This window comes from Meriones unguiculatus, chromosome 1 (genome assembly GCF_030254825.1).
Source record: "Meriones unguiculatus strain TT.TT164.6M chromosome 1, Bangor_MerUng_6.1, whole genome shotgun sequence".
NCBI classification, from domain to species: domain Eukaryota; kingdom Metazoa; phylum Chordata; class Mammalia; order Rodentia; family Muridae; genus Meriones; species Meriones unguiculatus.
Window position 1 is genome coordinate 183710981 of NC_083349.1, and position 21802 is coordinate 183732782.

The 21802-nt window shown below is 44.4% G+C and overlaps 1 protein-coding gene across 4 annotated transcripts in view; it reads left to right on the forward strand.

The window, feature by feature from the left end:
• Window positions 1-310: 310 nt before the first annotated feature.
• The window catches only part of LOC110546480 (NXPE family member 4), a 228696-nt gene continuing 207204 nt past the window's right edge, over window positions 311-21802 (forward strand). For 2 of the 4 annotated variants that reach the window (XM_060373227.1, XM_060373239.1), the window contains exon 1: window positions 311-559. The gene's annotated coding sequence lies outside the window, so the exon portion shown is untranslated. Of the gene's footprint in view, window positions 560-1258; window positions 1350-2383; window positions 2634-14158; window positions 14351-21802 lie in introns of those variants that run through there. The other 2 variants (XR_002476302.2, XR_009587915.1) reach the window with 2 other exon arrangements.

The window sequence follows — 21802 nt, forward strand, 5'->3', positions numbered from 1 at the left end:
TTGGATTAAATTGGTTACTTTATGCCCACCGCGCTTAGGAAATGTGTGTGGCAGTCACCATCGAGCTAACATGGCTAGGTCTTCTCAGGTAAAACGATAACAAGAAATAGCAGTATGATATGCCCCCTGTATGCTAGGCACTGTGTAAGGCATTTTTCATAATCTATCTCAGTTAACTCCCATGCAGCATGTTGTGGCCTGTTGTGGTCAATGGTGATTGCACCCCCTCCAGGATGACTGCCTATCCTGCAGTGGCTGGTTAAAACTACACTTCCCAGAATGCCTTGCGGTTTATAGTCCTCGTGTGATTTTGATTCATCCTTTTGGAAGTCAGAACCGGAACTCCTTACTGAGCCAAAGTAGGGTGATAAGGAGTTTAAAGAGTATTATTTGTTTTTCTGATGTATACCCAGATGGTCTGGGAGTTTGACTCTGGAGTCAGCGGTGGTCCAAATTTCTTCGTCCCCCGTGTTCTTGGATTATTCCTGTGGTGATGTGATGCTGCGTTCAGAAGTTTGGACAGTGGCCTCCTGTTTCCCCAGCTTTCTGACTGGCAGATGTAAGTGCACTCTTGGTTGGTACAGTGATGGTGTTTGAAACTTTTTAATATTGGCTGAGGCTAGAGTCTGCCCCTGTGTCTTTCAACAGTTTTATAAGTACCTGGTCCCCTGTATTCAACCCTTGCCTGCTTTAAGAACTCAAGGAGTGTTTGTGTTATCTCCAGTGAAACCCTGATGTAGCCGTTTTATAGGTAGGAAAACTAAAGCAGGGATAACTACATGCATCATCTAAGATCAGATGGAAATGAGATCCGAGCTCTGGAAGTTGCTGGATTTGGTGCCTCTTTGACACTACACACCTTCCAAATTTTCATCTCCAACTTATCATTGACAGTTTCTATGTGTTAAGAAATACGTTAAACTCCAGAGACATGGGAGCTATAAACAAAGCACAGAACTCTTTATGCTAGCCCTCCTGACTTGTAATAGACAGTACGATAGTTACACGGACATTTAAATTGCAATGTGTCCTGTTACTTGTTCGCATTGGAAAGAGGCATGTAGTGTTTAAAAGTACACAACGTAAATCAAAAGCAGGTTGTGAAAGGGCTGGTGGCGAAATGGGACTCTTCAAAACTGATTGACATTCAATTCAGTAAAAATATTGATAAGAACAAATGGAGGAGGCTCGGAAGAAAGGAAGGAAAGAGAGAGTAAATAGGCTGACATCCTTCCCTTTCATGGAACTCTTTTATCAGTCGCCTGGCTACTCCACCAGTCCCCAGACCAGCAGCTTTCAGTGACTTCATCACATCCGTTCCCATTTGGGATTCTGCCCTGAAGAAAAAGGTAAGCCGTGAGGAGGGAACTTGAAAGGAGTGAGCTTTCCCACTGGAGATTCCTTTCTAGTACTGAGCAGAGAGGACTCGGTGGCTGGGTCACGTGAGACATCTGATCACTACTGGCAGAGGAAGAAAGCTCTAGAGAAGTGAACACTATTCCCAATAGAGGTGTAATCTGCTGTTGGCAGAAGAAAGGCTCCAGGGATGTGAGCATCTGATGAAGCTACAGGAGTGGGGCCGCGAAGATGCCCCAGGAAGGAATTTCAAGTGCAGGTTTCAAAATTGAGAGTGACTTGAAAGAGTTACACTCAAAGTTAAGGATAAAGCTGGGGCTAGACAGTCAATAATAATGAATAATTACAGAGACAGACCCGAAGTTTCCTGGGGGATAAAGTTTTATTTTCTTTAAAGATTTACACTGCCAGGCTACAGATATCTCTCTTTGATGTGTATTTATTGAAAGAACCACCTTCCCCAAACTAGCTGTACTTGCTAGCCCAGGTGTGCAGGCTATGTGCTTATTCCCGAGGTAACAAAAGTTGATGTCCTAATTTCTATCAAGGACCCAAGGGAAAATAAAGAATCACATGGGCCTCAAATTTGTGGATCTATAGATGAAACTGGTAGTGACACCACAAACTGTACAGAAAGCCAACAACAACAAAAGATTAGTAGGAAATCATTTAAAAATGTTTATTACATTTTATTTAATTTGTTTTGCTTGCGTGAATATATGTGTCTGGGAAGGGTGCACACGTGCCTCATTTTACAGCTTGTAAGAGTTGATTCTCTTCGTTTGTCACTTGGGTCCCAGGGATTGAAGTTCAGGTAGTCAAGATTGGCAGGATCACCTTTACCCATGGAACCATCCTGCCAACCTGTATAATAGGAAATCTTGAGGCAACAGTGGTGATTTAGTCAGAGTTCTCTAGAGGAACAGAACTAATAGAATGAATCTCCTTATAAATATAAAAGGAGGATTTATTACACTGGTTTATAGTCTGTGGTCCTGCTAGTCAAACAGTAGCTATCTACCTACAGCAATTCAAGAATCCCGTACTGGTGCAATCCACAAGGCTGAATGTCTGAGCTGCTCCTCAGTGGACACTGGAATCTCGAAGAAGTAGGCTCTCATGCCAGTCAGGGAATGGACTTGCCGGTGAGAGAAAAAGCAAGCTGGCAAAGAGAGAGAGCAAGCTCTCTTCGTCCACGGCCTTTATATAATCTGCAGGCAGAAGGTGTGGCCCGGGTTAAAGCTGGATCTACCCACCTCAGAAGATCCAGATTAAAGGTGGGTCTTTCCCTCTTCAAATGATTTAATTAAGGAAAAGTCCCTCACAGGTATGCCCAGTCACTTGGGGTTTAGTTAGTTCTAGAGGTAGTTCAAGTTGACAGCCAAGAATAGCCGTTTCAAGTGGACTTTGAATGTGCTCAGGTGATGGCTTCATTTGTTTTAAGAAGCAGGGATCTGCGGTCCTCTACTGTCAGTTTACCAGTTGACATTTTCAGACGTTTGCCACGTATCAGTGAGGGGTGTCTCCATCAGGCACACAATGCAATTCAGAACGTAGAGACTTGAATACCTACTCTCTCTATATACACTATGCATTCACCTTCTGCTATGTGCTGGGTTCTGAGGGCCACCAGGACATGCCACTCATACTACTGAAGCCAGAAACCAAACATAAGTGAAGTGCTTACAACTCCTTCTTCCCCTTCCCCCTCCTCCAAGGGTAGAATCGCACCTTCTTTGTCTCAGTGTGGTTAGACTCCGCTGTGGCTGAGTGACTGGCCAATGGATTGTGAGGGGCAGCGACAGGTGTCACTTCCCCGCAGAAGCTCAAGAGCCAATTCTTGCTTTTCCACGGTCTCGCTTCCCTTTTCTGTTGTGACTGGCCATGTTACAGTAACAGCTCCTTTGTCAGCCAGGTTCCTGGAGCCAAGCAATATCGAATTGATTCCCTGAGACTTTTAGTGTGAGAGAGAGGTAGAAATAGCCCTGTGCTTCTGTCAAGAGCAATGTCTGAGGTTACTTCTTACCATAGCATAACTTAGCCTGATCTGACTTATACAAGACAGCTCTGTGAAACTAACGCTTATTGAGTGCTTCCTATATCCTCAGCATTGTGCTGAGGGCTTTCTATGCATTATCTCATTGAAGTCTTGTAAAAGCACCACAAGATGTGATATTACTTCTGTTTTATAGATGTTGAACAAAGTCCCACAGCTAAGTTCAAACTATGCTGTTAATTTAAAGCTAGAATGGAATTTTCAAATCTAGTTTGCCTGGATATAGAACCTACAGACCTAACTACTGTCTCAGTCTATTACGTCTTTCTGAAACCAAATATCTGGCATTGGGTCATGTCTGAAATTCTAGTGTCTGGAAAATCCGAACAACGTGGTCCTGTGAGACCAAATCCACTCTGGAGGTTAGCAGTAATCCCATCAACAGGGTGGTCCTGCCTCTGGCACCTCATGTCCTGCTTAGCTTTGATTGCCAACTTGACACAGCCTAGAGTCACCTGAGGGGGTGGGAAAGTCTCAGCTGAGGGATTGCCGAGATCATACTGGCCTAGGGGAGTGTCTGTGTGAGATTTTCTTCATTATTAATTGATGGAGGAGGGCCCAGCCCACTGTGGGCGGCACCATTCCTGCGCTGTACAGGAACACCTAGCAAACCATAGACTGGAAAGGAGGCAGCAAGCAGCCTTCCTCCATGGTTTCTGCTTCAGTCCCTTCCTGACTGCTCTCAGTAATGGACTGTGACCTGGAAGTAGAAGCCAAATTAATCCTCCCCTCCACCAAGCTGTTTTTGCCAGAGTGTTTAAGCACAGCAACGGGAAGGAAATTAGACTGCCTCACTCTGGGCAATGCCTCTTGAAGGTCCCAGCACCTCAATATCATTGCGCTGGGAACCCAGCCTCTCTGCACATGAACCTTTGTGAAGAAAAAAAAAAAAAAATCCAAAACCATAAAAACTATTGTGCCATATAATTTTAGGTCAAAAACTTTTTTGAAATAGGCTGTAAGTGCTCAGAGCGTTTTAAAAGTGGAGTGTTCAGTGCACATGAGAACTTCTTGGGAAGAGATTTATGGAAAAAGTGAGAACTGAAACACGGGCAGGTGGTAGAGAGGAAAAATGGAAGCTGTAATGTGCTCTGACCTGTTTAAAATGGGGAGGGATAGGGAAGAGACCTCATCTGTCTGGGTGAAATAAGGCAATACAATGGCTGTGCCAAACCTGGAAATTGTTTTAGTCTACCCTGAAGAGTATCACGATCAGAAAGGGGTGATAAGGCGTTTACCCAAATTACTATCATAATTCAGGCAAGCTGGAATCCTCTGTAAATGTGGTAAGAGGTGCCACAGCAAGGGAAGGCAGAAACCTCTTCACCACAGCAGCATCAGAGACAAAGAACCAGCTGCAGGAGGAGCAGCACAGTGACCCAGATGCTGGACCCCTGATAGAGAGCACAGACCAGTCTCTATCTACTCCAGAACATGTTGAGCGAGAAATAACCCAGCTAAAATTAGTGCAGGAGGCAGGAGAAATATTTTCTGTTGGCAATGCCAATGACCAGAAAAGCTGGTGGGGCACCAAATTGTCTCTGTATGTTTTATATCTGTGATACTAGTTCCCTCATGGAGAAACAGCCACACTTCTTAGCATCCTCTGTGGGATCAGCACTTGGGGCAGGGTGTCAGGATCTCCCTCGTCAGTTTCAGGGATGCTAGGTGAGCTTGTTGTGGTAATTTTAAAAGTACATGCTAATAATGTTTATTATTAACCTATAAGTATCACGGTGGTATTATCCAACCTGCTATTATAATCAATAAAGGACACCGACTCCTTCCTGATAGATTTTATAATTGCCTTATATCACCCTGGGCTGGGCGGTAATTCCACCTGCGCTATCTCATGTCACCTAGCCTTCATCCCCTGCCATCTGCTTTAATCATTCCTAATTAGACTACCTCCTATCTGTCCACCCAAATGCTTGCGAATGTTTTTCATCTGGGCCGATCCTTTCTACACCATTCTTGGAGTTCTTTCTCCCAGCCCACGTGGTTCCTTCCATGCTAACCCATTGTGGCTTCTTCCTTCCTTCTCGGCTTCCTGTCTCATCTCCTTCCCAAGATCCTCTCTCTCTCCTAGCCTTCGAACCTTGGCCACACACAGCCCATCCATCTTGCCCAGGTGTGTCGCTATTTTATTGGTTAAACAGAGAGGCGAAGTTCACAACATCATTTGGGGTTCATGAGTGTCTGCTTATAGCAAGCAGGCCTCGGTGGGGGGTGGGGAGGGAGCAATTAACATCAGGATAGCACCAGACCAACCTCCAAAAGTGGGCTGAAATGACACCTCTGTCTCCCAAGTGTACCACCATGCCTGGGCCTTATAGGTGTGTTCAGTCATCGGCTACTTACATCAGAGCCAGAACCACTTCTGACTTTTTCCCTCTGTTAATGAACTCAAGGGTATTCAGTGACTCCCAGCCATGCCCAGGCTCCTTGGAGACTTCTTTTCCTTCCTAGGCCCCAGAGGAAGTCTGGAGGTCACTCTTCCATCTTCTCATGTTCACTTAGTTCCATGCCCATAGGCCAATATTTATTGTCCAGCACCCATGTGTTTTCAATGGCGATAATCTTTGAACCTTATTTAGAAACTCATTGCACACTTTCATCAGGGAAAACATGTCTCTAGAAGTTGAGGAAAGCCGGTAATAAAAATAACAGAATTATTGAGACTAATGTAATGGGTTTCCTAAAAGTATTCCTATGCCTTTATGAATTTAATGTTGAAAAGAAAAAGTAATTCCAAGATGAGCAAAAAGAAAACTGCAGTGAGGTAGTCCACGGACATCTGAAATTATGCCCGAGTGTGTTTGTTCTTTTACATCTTTGTTGGAGAAATCCAAATTTCCCTTAGATTTTTCAAAGAAGCTGTAACTCAAAGTGTTTAAGGCCATTAAGTGCTGCTGCTCTTCAGCTTTAAGGGCAGTGTGGATGGCACAAGGAGAGGAGACACATCGAAAAGGCAAGATGCCTCCTTGTGGTACTGTGGTTTCTCAGTGTATGTGCATTACCTGCTGGGCAATGGTAGAAATCAGTGCCATGAAGGGGTAAGCTCTGATAAAGCCTTGAATGCCAGTCACCTGCAAAGTAATGAGAAGCCACTGGAGGCAGAAAAAATGATGTGAGGAATCTACGCTTCTGGAGGAAAAAAACCAGCAGGTGTGCTGGAGGGATTGGAGAGCAGGCAGAACAGTAGAGACAGTCCGCAGCAGGCCGCAGTTGGCCGTAACAAGAATGTTGAATAAGTAGAAAGCCGTAAATAGAAGCAAGGCATGCTTCTTGCACTTGAGCTCCGCATTCTCTGTTCCACACTCACAGGCTCAACCAACCATGGACCTGAGTAAAATCGTATCAGTATTGAACAAGGGCTGGCCTTACTTTATTCCTGTGGTTATTCCCTAGGCAATCTAGTATAACAACTGTTTACATAACATTTATATTGTCTTGGGTATGAGGGATGACTGTAGTTGACAAGTGGGTGGAATAAGAATGACAAACTGAGGTTGACTGACAGAGAGAAAGGATTTGTCATTTTCAGGAAAATTTAAGTTAGAAGTAATAGCAACTAACATCTATTGAACGAAGACTATGCCCCAGGCAGTAACAATGTGACTTCAGTGCATTCCTCTTAAAACCTACTCAAGAACTCTGCAAAGCAGATAATTTTATTTTCCTCTACTATAGATGAGGAGATAGAGACACAGAAATGCATGTCTGAGAATCACACAGCTAAGCCAGAGAGGAGTGGAGCCTGTAACTAGAGCCTATAAAAGCGTGAAAAGCCATTTTCTTAACCATCAATTTTTTTTTTCATAGAAGTCAGCATGAGTTCAGATTTAGACTTACTTCAATGTGTCATTCGAATGTCCGTGGGGCAATGTCTACAGTACATTTGGGAAAGTAGAGAGTTTGGAACAGAGATCAGAAAGACAGTCAGTGGAGCATGGGTGGAGGTGAAGAGGGCAGACCAAATGTAGGACCCAGTGACCACAATAGCTGGGGGAGAGAGAGAAGGAGAGCCACAGGTTGAGAAAGCGGAGTCACAGACACAGAAGGCTGTGCAAAATGGGCACTGTCATGCCAGCTGGAGGGGGCCATGGTAATGAGGAGAGGTCACAGAGGAGGAGGAACCCTTGAAGTTGTCAATTAAGAACAGTTCGATAGAGAGTAATTACAGTTAATTATTTGGAACAAGAGTCAGGAGGAAGATGTTCAAGGATGACTGGGTAGTAGTGAGAGGAAAGGGTGATAGTGACGGTGTATACAGTGGCTGGGAAGCAACAGCCTGGTAGATAGTTCAAGGATGTAGCAGGGTTTAAAAAAGTGATTTCTCTTTGCTTTTCCTAGTGTAGAAACAGGATTTCCATGATTAATCTAGGCGTATAACCAATTCCATTCCCTCATCCCCTACTCTCTCTCTCTCTCTCTCTCTCTCTCTCACATACACACACACACACACACACACACACAAGCAGAGAGAGAGAGAGAGAGAGAGGGAAAACATTACATTCTTCTGTAAATACATGAGTCTTGTTGGACCATGTACCTGATAGCACCTTTGGCTAGAGAAGTCACGGAGGAGTGATTGCTGCTTCTCCTTCACAGACAGAGGAGCTGCTGGTGTCCTGAATACCTCCGAAATCTGGATGATAGAGTTGCCTCTTGGGTTTTTCTCTGGATAGTTTTATTACAAGCTTGTAATACAAGTCTTATTAAGTCCAGATGAACAGAGAGGCTAAATATCCCTCGCTGGGGCCAATTAAATGGAGCTGGACAGATCTTCTATAACCTCCGCAGTCATCAGGCTCTAATATCAAAGAAGTTAAGTGACTTGTCCGAAGTCATATAACAGGTGCTGAGTCGGACCTTAAACCCGAATCTCCAGAACCAATGACTCTTTGTCTAGACCTTAAAGAGTAACTTTCATACAGAATATTGCTGAGAAGTGTCTTCCTACAGACAAAGACCTTCCATGATCTTTTCAGATAACTTACTTTGGGTTGCCTCCCGAGTGGAGGATACATTCTCTCAATGACGTGGCATTCAGGTATAGGTGCCATGATGCTCCATTTTTATCGTCACCTCAATTGAGAAGCACCTAGGTGGTTGGTAAAATGCACCACTGGATGTGTTTTAAGGGTGCATTCAGAAAGAATTGAGCAAGGCAAAAGAGTCATGTTGAGTACTGCCATAGATGGGGAGACAGGACAGATTCAAAGTAGCGAAAGGAAGAAGCCTGGAGCATTCGCTGTGGTGTGATGTTTGGTCCCACTATGCCCGCCCTGCTGTTTCGGGCTGTGGCCTCTGAATGGGTCAGAATTCTCCTCCCTTCAATTGTTTTCTCCTTTCTGTTAAAAACTATTTACATTTTCCTACCATGTGCATGTGTCCCCCACCATCTGGGGACAGCTTGTGACACTGGTTCTTTCTTTGCATCATGTGGATTCCAGGTATTGATGGCGGTTGGCAGGCTGGTGTCAAGTATCTCTACCACTGAGCCATCTCTCAAGCCTTGATTTGCTTAGCTTAGGTATGTGCTCACAGTGCTAGAAAAGCCTGAATAGCTCCAATACACAAATGTGTCCTGATGTTTTTAATCGTGTAGTATTTTCCTCTTGCAGCACATATTAATCTCTTGTTTCTACAACGTATTACCACAAAAGCAATGACTTAAAGCAGCATAGGTTTATTATCCCCTTGACGTTCCAGGGGATTAAATGAAATGACCCTCACTGAGCTTCCACCAAGGAGTCAGTCAGGTCTGGTTCCTACACAAGCCCAAAGACAGAATCTGTTTCCAGTTTCCATTGGCAAGCTTCCTAGCAACACCTCTCTTCCATCCTCAAAGCGTAGCTGAGAATTTTCAAAACTCGTTGCCTCTGCTTCTGTCTTGTATGTCTCCTTGTCTTCTCCTGCTTCCTCCTGTGAGGATATTTAGGATTCTTGGGTGGCAACCCCCAACCAATCCAGGCTCATGTTGGTTCTAGATCTTTCACTTATCGCATTGGCAGTGTCTGAATTGGATCTGAGGAATTTCTTCTCCTGAACAACACTGTCAAGTTCTAGAGTGAAAATGTCCCTTCCCCCAAGATGTTTGCATCCCACCTCTTATGGAAGGGCCACTTATCAGCCCGTGTCACAAGAATAAGGAACCAATAGACGCTGCTGTAGCTATCTGTCAATTCATCAGTTAGCAAGTATTTATTGGACATACTGCGTGTCAAGCCCTAATATGAGAAGGGTAGGAAATATATATCCACATAAGACATGATCTCTGTACTTAAGAATCTCCTGCTCCGAAACAATTAGATTCTAAATTCTGTGGTACTGGCTGTAAGTGCCACAGGGCTACAGAAGACACTCTCTGGAGTTGTACAGGTTGGAGCAGTCTATGAAATTTTCATGGGGAAAAATCCAAAGACTTAAAAGAGACGTGTAGAATATAGATGGAATGGGAAGGGGAGAAGCAATTGAAATGGGCTGAGTTATGGAAGTCAGAGTGCGGCCACAGGAACGGAACAAGGTTAGGAAACAGATTGCCTGAGAACAGGGGTCACAAGCCAAATCCAGTCTTCCGTCTCTTTTTATAAATAAAAGTTTTTATTAAACCAGCCATGCTTACTTGAAATATGACTTTTTTTAAATGCTTTAATGACAAAGATGGACAATTCTAACAGAAATCAAATAGCCTGGAAAGCCTAAATATTTTACTGCTGGCCCTTTATGGAAAAAATTTGACAACTCCTGCCCTACATGAAGAATACTTACCAAAGCCCTTTGTAAGAAAGACACAAGAAAAGACTTAAAGCCAGTTATACCAGAGAGGGGTCTGGTCCACCTGAGCCCCCTTTAGTTTGGGTTAACATGGTTTTCTGTTCTCAGTACTTCCACTGGGCCCCAGAGTTTCAGACCCTTCAGTTGACAAAACAGCTCTCACCTGAATTAAAAAACATGGTTTATTCTGGAGTCAAATATGAGTGGTGATGGTCCAGGAACACAGACTTAGATCTCCCCAAATACATGTTCCAGTGCTGTAGCACTGAACTTTTTATAGTGACAGAGCAAAGATCCAGACATCCAGATTCTTTTCACCTACATTGGGGGATGCATTGGGTGGGCTATCTAGAGAGCTCTGCTGTAGGCCTTGGACGGAGATCTGACAACACTCTTAGATCTTTGATTGGTGGGGAATCGAGATTTTGCTAGGTTAAAACATTTCGGAAGTCTTTATCTTTATGGCAGGATGGTAGTTTTGACACAGATGGGGGAAGGGATACCTACTTAGTAAACTAAAGATTGCCCAAGGTCAATTATAACTTAGCTCAGAACCTGCAGCATTGCAGCCCTCCACGTCATTGATGTTTTAATCAGTCGGTCTTTACAGAAATAGCTTCTTTCCAGGACTACTCCTTCACTCTGGTTCACACTGGCCAGTGGAGGTGTGATCAGCAGAGAAGTGTACGGTGGCAGTGACAGCACAGGTCATGCTGGGTGGTGACTTCCTTGGGCTCCTGGGTAAATCATTGCCAATTCCAAACTTCTGTCTCCTTCCAGACTATACAAAGGACCATGATAGCTCTTATATGCTAGCCAGGACTCTTGGGATGACCTTTAGAATGACCAGGGTTTTGGGTGTGATCCTTAAGGGAAGTAGCCTGTCACTGCCCTCACACACTGTCTTAACTGTTTCAAGGGCACAGACATGCTGGTTTGTGCAGAGGTCAGCCTGTGCATCCTAGAAGGCTCAGATTCAGTCTCCCAGCCAGTTCGCCCCATCCCATGCTTCTGAATGAAGCTTTAATACCAGCCACACTTTCCCTAAATGTCCCTTCTACATCATAAGGGGGATGGACAAAGGAAAGGCAGAGCTCAGCTACCGGAAGCTTCTTCATTCCCCGCAGCTGAGCTTGCTTTGTAGATAGGCTGTGAAGGAAACAACAAAAACTGATCTCTGCCTTCCCAGGAACTCTGAGCCAAGTAAAAAGCTCAGCACAGACATACAATGTTAAATGAAAAGAGAGGGCAGACCCTGATGAAAGGGTGAGGGAGGGAGATGGGAAGTGTGACAGGAGTTTCTGGAAAGGAGGAGATGAGTGTAGGGTGCACACACTTAGAGAAATCTGGAGCGTGCCTTGGCAAGCATGGCATTGGGTTTCATCTTCATAATTCAGCCCCCCAACTTTGGGAGAGTGGATACGTAATGTACTCAAGGTGTTAAGGGAGAGGGCACTAGAAGCTTGGCATTGTACTTATGAGTGACAGTCCAGAAAACAAATAACTGAATGGTTAGGAAGTTAGGACACTGAATTGTACATCTGAAGTATGCAGAACTTCAGAGAGACCATCATACTTGCCACAGAGTCTTCCTGTGCCTGTGAAACCAATTCATCAGTGTTAAAATACATACAAGATAAAAAAGAAAAAAAATACATGGTATGAGACAATGTATGATAATTGCCAGATGGCTATTATAAGCGGTAACTTTTGTGCCCAGGACCTTCCCAGCAGGGATGGCTCTCTGATGGAATGTTATTATTTTGTAAAGTCAACTGTGTTTTGACAGGACATTACTGGGTTCTGCAGACGATCACTTCTGCTTGCTCCCATTGAATAGTGAAAGAGATCGGTGGGCTGTATTCCTATTTACAGCCCTGGGACCTTTCCCCATGCTTCTCTCCACTATTCTTTCTTGTCCCGATGACAGCCTTTCTTCAGTATAGCCTCTGCTGGTGCCTTGGACTCAGTTTAGGGATTTTACATGGACTAGTAGCAAAGTCATGTGAATGAAAACAAGCAGAAATATGAGCACACAGGGTTTATCCACTGTCACCCTGAACTAAGCAATATGTAGCCAGCGTACAGTTGGCTTGGCAGTGCCCCAGGTTGCAGAAATAGACGGTTGTGTACCCACTGCCTCTGTGATCCGTGGCTATAGTTCTATCATCTCAAGATTTTGTTAAATGAACATGTCTTCCAGCCCCAATGTCGAGGCTCTGAAATGTAATGCTCTTCCTTAGTGGAATCTCTTCCCTGTGTGTGCCTGCATGGAAGAGCTTAAGGAGCATTATGTTTGCTTTAGGCTTTCTGTACAGATGTCTAGACTTGGCCCATTGATAGAAACCATCTCAATACCATATCCATCCTAATAATGCCATGGAGGCATGAAAATTCTCTGTGGAAAAGTCTCGCAGAGAGAACAGAGGGAGGCATATTGTTGATGCCGAGTTGAAACTGTATCCTACTCGGAAGACACCGTTCTCAGGCGTTTCCTCAGCTCCAGGTTGTCTCAGTCAGAGTCTCAGGGGATACTGTTCACTTTACTAGATTCTATTTTCCAAAGATGGGTGCAGTGAAGTTTCCTTAGTCCACATCACATGCCGCTCTTAAAATACAAGGTGATCTGGTGGCATTGCCATCAAGAAGTGACCACGAGAAAGCAGTGAAGTAGAGGTCAGGAAAGGTAAGCAGCATATACATTCATCTCTTGAAAGGCTTATTTTTGGAGGCCGCTCCCTCTTGAAATGCAGTCGCCACGCTGTGAGGAACGCAAACCACGTGGAAAGGCCAGGTGCAATGCCAGCTAAGACTGGCTACCACACCTGTTGATCCCAGGCTGGAGGCTGGGCTTTCAGTCACCTCATTCCAACACCAAAGTCTTTCGAGGCAAGTTGCACCATGTATGTACCCAGTGGCCCTGCTCAAACTTGGACTCACAGAACCTGCTAAAAGAAAATGTTTCCTTCTATACCACCAGATCCGGCATGGTTTGCCATGCACAGGCCACCTTGGGCTTTGTGTACAGGGAGGAGCAGAAGGTGGAAGGTACTGGAAGCACTGTTTTTTTATGGTCCCTTGCAAGCCCAGGATGCTAGGGTTTCTTTATTTTAGATTCAACTGGACAATGGCAAGAGCTGTTCATAAAGCCATTGGTGTCAACAGTGATGTCTACCACAGGCCAAACACTTGGCTGAGTCACCTTTTCAGTTGAGTAGTGAGTAAACCCATTGAAAGGTGTTAATAAAGAAGACACATGTCACCGGAGGGTTGCCCGGCGTAACTAAGTGACATTTTGTTTGTGATGAGAAGATGTGAGAGTATGACCTCCAGACTTTCCTCTGGGACCATTTGGCATAAGAAGGTGGGAGGAGAAGGATGGCGAGAAGTGTGTATATGTTCTCTTCAGGAAGGAGACTAGGCCTTGCTGGGAATGGCTGACTACATCCTAGAGGGGGAAAAAAAGTCAGAAGTGCTTCTGACTCTGATGTAAATGGCAGGTGATTTAGAACACCTATAAGGGTCAGGCATCGTGGTGCACTTGGGAGACAGAAGCAAGCGGTGTCTATGAGTTTGAGGCCAGCTTGAGCAAGACCTTGTATCAATCAATCAATCATTTAATAAATAAGTAAAATACCTATAAAGAGACCCGTTTTTTTAATATACAAGTCAGTAAGCAATGGTACCCACCAAAGAGAGCTGAGAGATAAAGGAAGCTGGCATATTAGTTTCTTCAGTGTGTTGCAACCAGGGTACTATATCCTATGTGACTTTTACAGCAATTTATTGTCTTCGAGTTCTGAAAGCTAGCCATCTAAAATCAAGGTCTTGGCAGGGTCCTATCCTCCTGGGAAGTATACTTCAAAGAAGAATGTCTCCTTCCCTCAGAATGTTGAATAATTGCCAGTAAGCCTTGTGTCCCCAGACTTATGACCGGCTCACTCGTTCTCCCTCCCCCTGCAGATACCCTTCTCTCCTGTGTATCATGTGATCTCTTCTCAAGGAACGAGCTCCTGGATGTCGGGACCACTCACTTTAGTCCAGGAAGCCCTTGCCATAACCCATCCAATGGGCAGAGATCCTGAGTGAGCTTTTCATTCTGAGTCTCTAAACAAAACAAAACTAAAATAAAATAAAAATACATGTATTTATTTATCTGTGTGTGTGTGTGTAGTTGTTTTTCTCCTTCCACCATATGGCTTCTGGAGATAATACTTGGTCATCAAGCTTGGCAGCAAGCACCTTTACCCTGTGAGCCATCTCACTGGCCCACTCATTCTGAATATTTCTTCATGGACATGAATTTCAGAGAGACACTAATCGTTTGGCAACTCAAGTTTGGGTTAAATAGCACCCACATTAGAAATTCAAAGAAAGGAAGGTTCATCTAGGACCGTGTGGGTTTTGTTTGTTTGTTTTTAAGATTTTTATTTTATAGGTTTGAATGGTTTTTTTCTGCATGCTCATAGAGGCCAGAAGAGGGCACCAGACTGAAGCTAGACTTATGGACAAAAGCCCCCATGTGGGTAATGGCGCCCGCACTCAAGTCCTCTGCAAGAACATTGAGTGGCCATGACGGATGAGTCATCTCTCCAGCCCCATGTTAGTCTTGCTTCAACATTCTATTTTACTCAATTTTCTCTTTCACAATAGCAGCTAACATTTATTGGATAGTTCATTTGTGCCTCGCTCTGCACTAACTTCTTCTCATTTACTTAAGAATTCTCTTACAGTAGCTTCCCTCACTAACCACATTTGCTAGAAGGGAGGATAGAGGCTATGAGACCATGCATGTCTGGCTTACAGCCATCTCATTAGCAACTGCGATGAGGCCCCAAGTCAAGACCTGTTGACTGAAAGTCTGATAGAGACATGTGATTGCTGATTAATCCATATTTATATTGTTATCTTTCCAAAGTCGTGTTTATATTAACATCATAATTGGGTGGAATATATGCATTAATCAAGAGATTCACATTCATTCTTGGGAAGGAATGTGTTCTCTGCCACATTTGCCATCGACCTCATAGTAACTGTGTGGACTGCAAGTACACTGTCTTAGAGGGGTGGCTAGCCAGTAATGTGAGAGTCTCATGTTTGCAAAATGAGTTTATTTTCAGAGCATCTTTGTTTCCATTCAGTACATGCAAGTTGCCCTCGTTTTCAGCTGAAAGGAAAGTTGCAGGTGACCAGGAGGCAATTCCTTGTATATGATTATTATAACTGTCAATAAATTTTGTTATTATTTAAAACATTGGTTCTTAAATTAGTTTTACATCCCAGAGGACACATGGCAATGTGCAAATGTTTGGAGTAGGGAGGGCACTTGCATCTGAGAAATAGATGCTCGAGACAGTATGCTGTGCATCCTACAGCTCTAAAGACATTCCCATCACGCCTATAGTCCCAGCACTCAGAGAGGCAGAGGCAGAGGCAGAACTCTGTGAGTTCTAGGCCAGCCTGGTCTACAAAGCGAGTCCAAGACAACCAAGGCTACACAGGGAAACCTGGTCTGGGAAAGAAAAACAAACAAACAAAAAAGACATTTCCATCCAACCACAAAAGATTACCTGGCTCTAGATGTCAATAATCCTAAAGTTGAAAGCCTTGGTTTAACAGTGATAAAAGGAGTTTCTTGGGGGTCCCATTATTGAATTCCATTCTCACTGTTGCTCTCCAAGCAAACCTCTGGCTCTTAGTGAGATGTTTCATGATCTCCAAGCTTGTGGCCACTTGGTCATGGTGATGGTTATTTGGAGTGATGAGTAATATCATTTGAGCACTTGCTGTATACTTAGAACAGTGGCTTGCATGCCTTACTCAGTTCAGTGAGTCTTAGTAAAGTGCCAGCACTGTCCTCATTGTACAAGTGAGTAACCTGCCTGAGGCTACAAAACCAGCAGGGCGCAGTCAAGGTGCAATGCCTTGCCTCCATTCCCAGTCTCTTTCCTTCAGCAGGGGGCCCACCTGATTTCCAGAGTGTCCACCTTGAGGAGGAATACAGTGAGTGCAATAAGGCTCCCCTTTGACAGATGGGGAACTAGAGATGTTAGTGGCAGAAGCTGCTGGCACGCTGCCTGTGGTCATTCAGGAAAACCCTGTCATGGAATATTCAATCAGTGGTCTTTTCTAGTTCATAATGCTGAATGTGGATTTGTCTCCCTTTTTTGTTGATAAACTGAATATTTCAAAGAAAGACCACTAGGATGGATGAGTTAAATGGATAATCAAATACCAAGATGCTTTCAGGAATGGCACATTAGGGAACATACGTTTCCTTTCTGTGACTCAAAGGGAGCAGCAAAGCTAAGAGAGTGCTGAGTAGGAAGACCCGGAGTTTAGAACAAAGTAAGATTTTTCTCAGCCCAAGCACCGTGGTACATACAGAACTCTTTTTTTTAGGGTTCCTCAACCAGCCTCACTATGAACATACAGTTCTGTGTTTGGGGACTTTCTTATATATTGTAGGGTATTTAACAATCTCCTTAGCCTATGCATAATAAATTTTGGGGATACCTTTCCCAAACCAAGTTAATCAGCAGTGCACAAGAAAATCAGCAATGTCTCCAACACTGTCAAATGTTCCTGGAAAATCAAAATTATCCCCAGTTGAGAAAAACTACCCTCTGTTGTTGTTGCTGTCATTTTGTTGTGTATCTCAGGCTGGCCTTGGACTCTCGATGTACTTCAGGCAGGCCTCTGTTCATAGCAATCCTCCTGCTTCCACTTCCTAAGTGCGGGATTTACAAAGGTGAGCCGCTACACCCAGATGGTGCGTTGTTCTAGGCTGAGTCTCTCCTGTCAAAGTTTGAGTGTTCTCAGCTCGCTGCTTATGGCAGAGCCTGCATGGGAAAGAAAGAACATGAATGCCTTGATTGAAGACTCACTCATCTACTTGGTAAGAAAAATTAGAATTTCATGGAGAATGCCAGGGAGACAAAATAGCGAAGAGGAGAGGGGGAGGAATGAGTAGAAGGAAGAGGAAAGAGGAGGAGGAGTAGCCTGTTCCTAGAGCCCTTTGACACCCACTGTGGACATCCTGGGCTAGATACCTGGCAGTACGTATGAAAAGAACTCTGGAGCCCAGGAAAGAGCTTCAGTGACTTCACCTCTGTTTGAACCTGAAAGCTCCCACTGGCTTTGTGTTTGTGCTGTTTAGAGGGAACCAGGGTTCTCTTGTGTGTGCATGGATATGTTTGTGCGCATGCGTGTGAGTATAATTACCCACCACTGATTAATCTTCAGACTGAGTCAAGCATTCATTGCAAATCCTTGAAACAAACAAGTCTATTTATATTTTAATTTTTTTTTTTTTTTTTTTTTTTTGGATTTCAGGTTGATTTGTCTTTCTTCTGCATATTTATGAAGCTGTTGATCTCATGGTAACCTTTTCCTTACCTCTTGTGGATCAGAAGGAAGAGAGAGGGAGACAGAGAAACTGTCTTTGTCCCTCCCTTCCCCAGATGCCACAGCACTCCCTGTAGTTCTAGAGGACAGTGAGGACAATACAGGAGCAGACGCAGCTTTTTTCAATTAAGGTGTAATTAATTAATTGGACCCCCTGCTCATGGCTGTCATTCTTCTTTAAGGTGACCTCAGCTTTTGCTGAAATCTGACTTTGGTCCTGGATTCCTTTCGACTCCTTGTTATCACCACCTTCAATCTTACTCTGTCTTTATTAGACCCGTACTTTTCCCAAAGGCCCTAATTTCTTCTTAAGTAGTTGAGACCTTTCTATAAAATTGATCAATGCATTTGAGTTATTGGAGAAATCCTGCAGTTTTCTTTGCTTGAGTGTGTAGTTCACAGATAGGAAAAAAGCAAATATGAGGTCAAGGATTACTTGGTGCCAGGTTGGCAGGAGGGTCTGTAGCCCCACCCCTTACACTATGGCCCCAGTGTGAGTCCATTGGCATGCACCAAAATGGCGACATACTTAAGCAACTGGATCCAGGAGCTTGGCCTACGCCAGACACTGCTTAGCTAATGCTTTGATCAATAGGAGATAATTTTTCAACAAATAATCTCATCAGCTGATCTCCGTGCAGGAGTATGCTTCTGAATCTATCACTGTTGAATTTGGCTATGTGGCTGATTTGTCTTGGCCTCAAGGTAAAAGAATACTTATTGCTGCGGCAAATGGACTATTTATAGTGGTGATGTATGTAGATGCTAGATAAGCTTGACTATCCCTGTGACAGCACATGCTTTGGGAAGCTGCTCGTCTAAGAAACATGAAGAGACACATCCTATTTTGGCCAGACCTGCAACCTGCAGCCCAGTTCAGATGAGTCTATCTTAGATGAGCAGAGCTCTAGCTGACCGTCTGACCTATAAGCAAACCAAAAAAAAAAAAAAAAAAAAGTGAATTCTTGTGGTTTTATGAAAGCTTGTTAGGCATATAGATTCCAAGCTTGGTGGCCCTGACACACCCAGCTTCGCCAAAAATGCCTTCAAAGCATGCAATCTGGCAGCCTAACGCTTGCATGTCCACAGCATGCACACTCCCGCTTACGAAGGTCCCGTAAATTATTGTATAGCAACTATCGTCATGACTGGGGACTGTCCGAGTAAGTCTTTATGGTTGTGGGAGAACTGTGATATGCTTTACTTACCTAACACATCAAGACTATAAAGCTACATTCTCAAGCCTGTTTTACAAGTGAGAAGACTGGGCCCGAGTTACACAGTGGGTAAGAGGACAGGCCATGGAAGGAAGCTCTTAGATCTAATTCAGATCTTGTATCACTCTGAGTTGTCAAAAGACAGGTAGATCCCCATCATGCTCCTGTGCCCCGCCCATGTGGACATGGGGCAGATACAAACATTTCCTCTGTTCTTTCAGGGTTTACTCCCAAGGGAGTCAGCTGGAAGTACATTACTTCATCTGCCTTCTGCCTGGCCCTGCCCTGACACCTGTCCCCCAGTATGGACTTTTCTTGACTGAAAGTCATGGACCGTTGTGCAGAGAAGGAGCTCTGTTCTGGAGTGCTGGAGTGTTGAGTTTCACTCAAGGATCTTTTTATTTTATTCTTTGAAAATTTTATACTCACCTCCCCACTAAATCTCCCTTTCAACTTCCCCCTTTCTCTCTCTCTCTCTCTCTCTCTCTCTCTCTCTCTGTGTGTGTGTGTGTGTGTAAAACCCACTGGGCCCAATTAATGCTGCTTCTATGCACTCTATATGTATGGGAGTCATGGGAAAACCACCTTGCCCCAAAAAGTGATTATCCGTACACACCCCCACCTCCAGTAGTCATCAATAATCACCTGTAGCTTCCTCAGCTATGGGGTGAGGCCTTGTGAACCTTCTGTGAACACTGAGTGGTGTGGTCTTGTGCAGGTAGCCAGAGCTGATGAAACTTCCCGGAGGCAACATTCCTGCCACATGCAGAAGACCCCGTTTTCAGCAGCCTCCCCTGTCCTGTGGCTCTTACAGTCTTTCCTCCCCCTCTTCTGAGATGCACCTTTCAGGTTGCACTCATTTTAGGAGATGACAGCAGATGTTAGCAAGCTTCCTATGGGACAGGTCACCTGCTACATTTTTAGGCTTGGAGTGCAGTGGCTACTCAAACAGGGAGTGGTAGAAAAGCTGTTACAGCTGACATGAAAACATTAGCCAACAAAACTTTCTTCACGTGAACAGATGGTGGGGCAGAATTTAGCTACTGGCTATTGTATGCTCACCCCTCGTTTGGAGACCGGATGGAGAAGAGACTGCAACACAGATTATAATACAATGCCTGTACCTGCTTTGAAGTGACATCCTTCAGAGGAGCCATGAGAAAGCTTTTTTCTGGCTTCCTGACCTTCTTTCCCACCCCCACCTCTCCATTGAGTCCTTCCTTATTTTCTTTCCTTTTGAGACTCACTTCGTTAATAAGAAACAGATTTGTTACGTGTGTGTGTGTGTGTGTGTGTGTGTCTGTGTCTGTGTCTACTACTATGTAACATGGATGCCCAGAGAAGTCAGGAGAGGGCATTGGCTCCCTTGGACCTGTAGTTATAGGCAGTTGTAAGCTTCCGGATACAGGTGCTGAGATCTGAGTGAGAGTCCTCTGGAAGAGCAGCAAGTGCTCTTAACCATGGAGTTACTCTCCAGCCACTTACCTCCTTAGAAAGCAAACATAAAAAACTACTATTTCGTTCTTGCTGTTTCTACGGTCGAACAAACAAACATCGACATTTACTGAACATCTACTTTGTGCCAGGTAGCAGGCCTATGAAGGCTGGAAAATCCCTCCTCTGCCCTGATCTCTATTGGCTCCCTTCCCCCCTTGCAAGCTCCAGGTGCCCTGGGAAGGAGGGTTGGGAGAGGCAGTGATCCTGTGGACCAAGGGGGCTTCTGAGCCTGCTGAGACCCTCAGCAGGAGGCAGAAAGGTACAGGGGCTCCTGCACCAGTCTCCATTTCAACACTTCTTTCATCTGGAGTAAGACTCTTTAATTTGTAAACATTAATAACCATTATTATTATTAAAAAGGAAAGAAAGTGAGTAGCCCTGTAACTAATTACTTTAAGTGTTCTCAACAAGGCACAGTTCAGCTCCTTTATAAAACCTCCTGCTGTGAAGACCAGATTGTCATTATGATCGGCTCCTTCCTTAGACCTATTAATTTTACCCAGAATAACAGCAGAGCAGATGCAAGAAGAAGGCTAGCCTGATTAACATAATTCTTTTCAAAGACCATTTCCTCCCTAAGGGCCACCGTAGCGAGTCTTCTATCTTGTCTCAGATCTAATTACATTCAGGAGGATTCAGACACTGACGGGCATCTCTGCAGATGTCACTTCTCAGATTTGAAGCACACTTCAGGATATGAAACCTTATCAGAAAATCAATTGAAATTAACAATTCTCCCTCTCTATCACTTCCCTCAGCCCTCTCTCTCTCTCTCTCTCTCCCTCTCTCTCTCTCTCTCTCTCTCTTTCTTTCCCTTCCCCCGCCCCTTGGTCAGATTAAAGTTGTTTCCAAACACTAACCTTTCTCAGGAGGCATTTCCTGGAATTCAATAAACCTGAAAACTCAAGTCTGTGCCTAGCTTTTGAAGTGCTTGACTGCTTCTCCCTGCCTCAGCATAATGAGGGTGTGTGTGTGTCCAGCAACAGTTCCTGAAGGGCTCTATAAGGTATAAAAATAAGATAGAAACAGGAGAAACCAGAGTGAGGCTTCCTGCCGCACATAGAAAGGACACATACCGAAAGGCCCCTCTCAAGTATCTGGTCTCTGATTGAAACCGGAGCTGATTTGGATCCCTGTGTCTGATCTTTGATGGGCCAGAGCCGTGGGCTTACAATGGAGCCTCTTGCTGCTTTTAATGAAGTATTTGACATTCCTCCTGCTGCTTTCAGCTGAGCGGTGGGATCATTGGATATGTGCTCCTGGGGGAGCAGCAGATGAATGGATGCAGGTGGGGGTTTGGTACCCACTCCTAGGTCAAGACAAGACAGAACTAGGGCTCAGGCTGCACTGGTGTTCCTGCTCCTTCCTCAGCCTTGTTCTGGGCTCCAGCGCCATTTGCTAGAGAAGTCTCAGAATGTAGAAAATTTGGCTTGAACACCAATTACCTGAAAACCAAGTGCTGCGCCCCTGCTGCCGTGCTCACGCT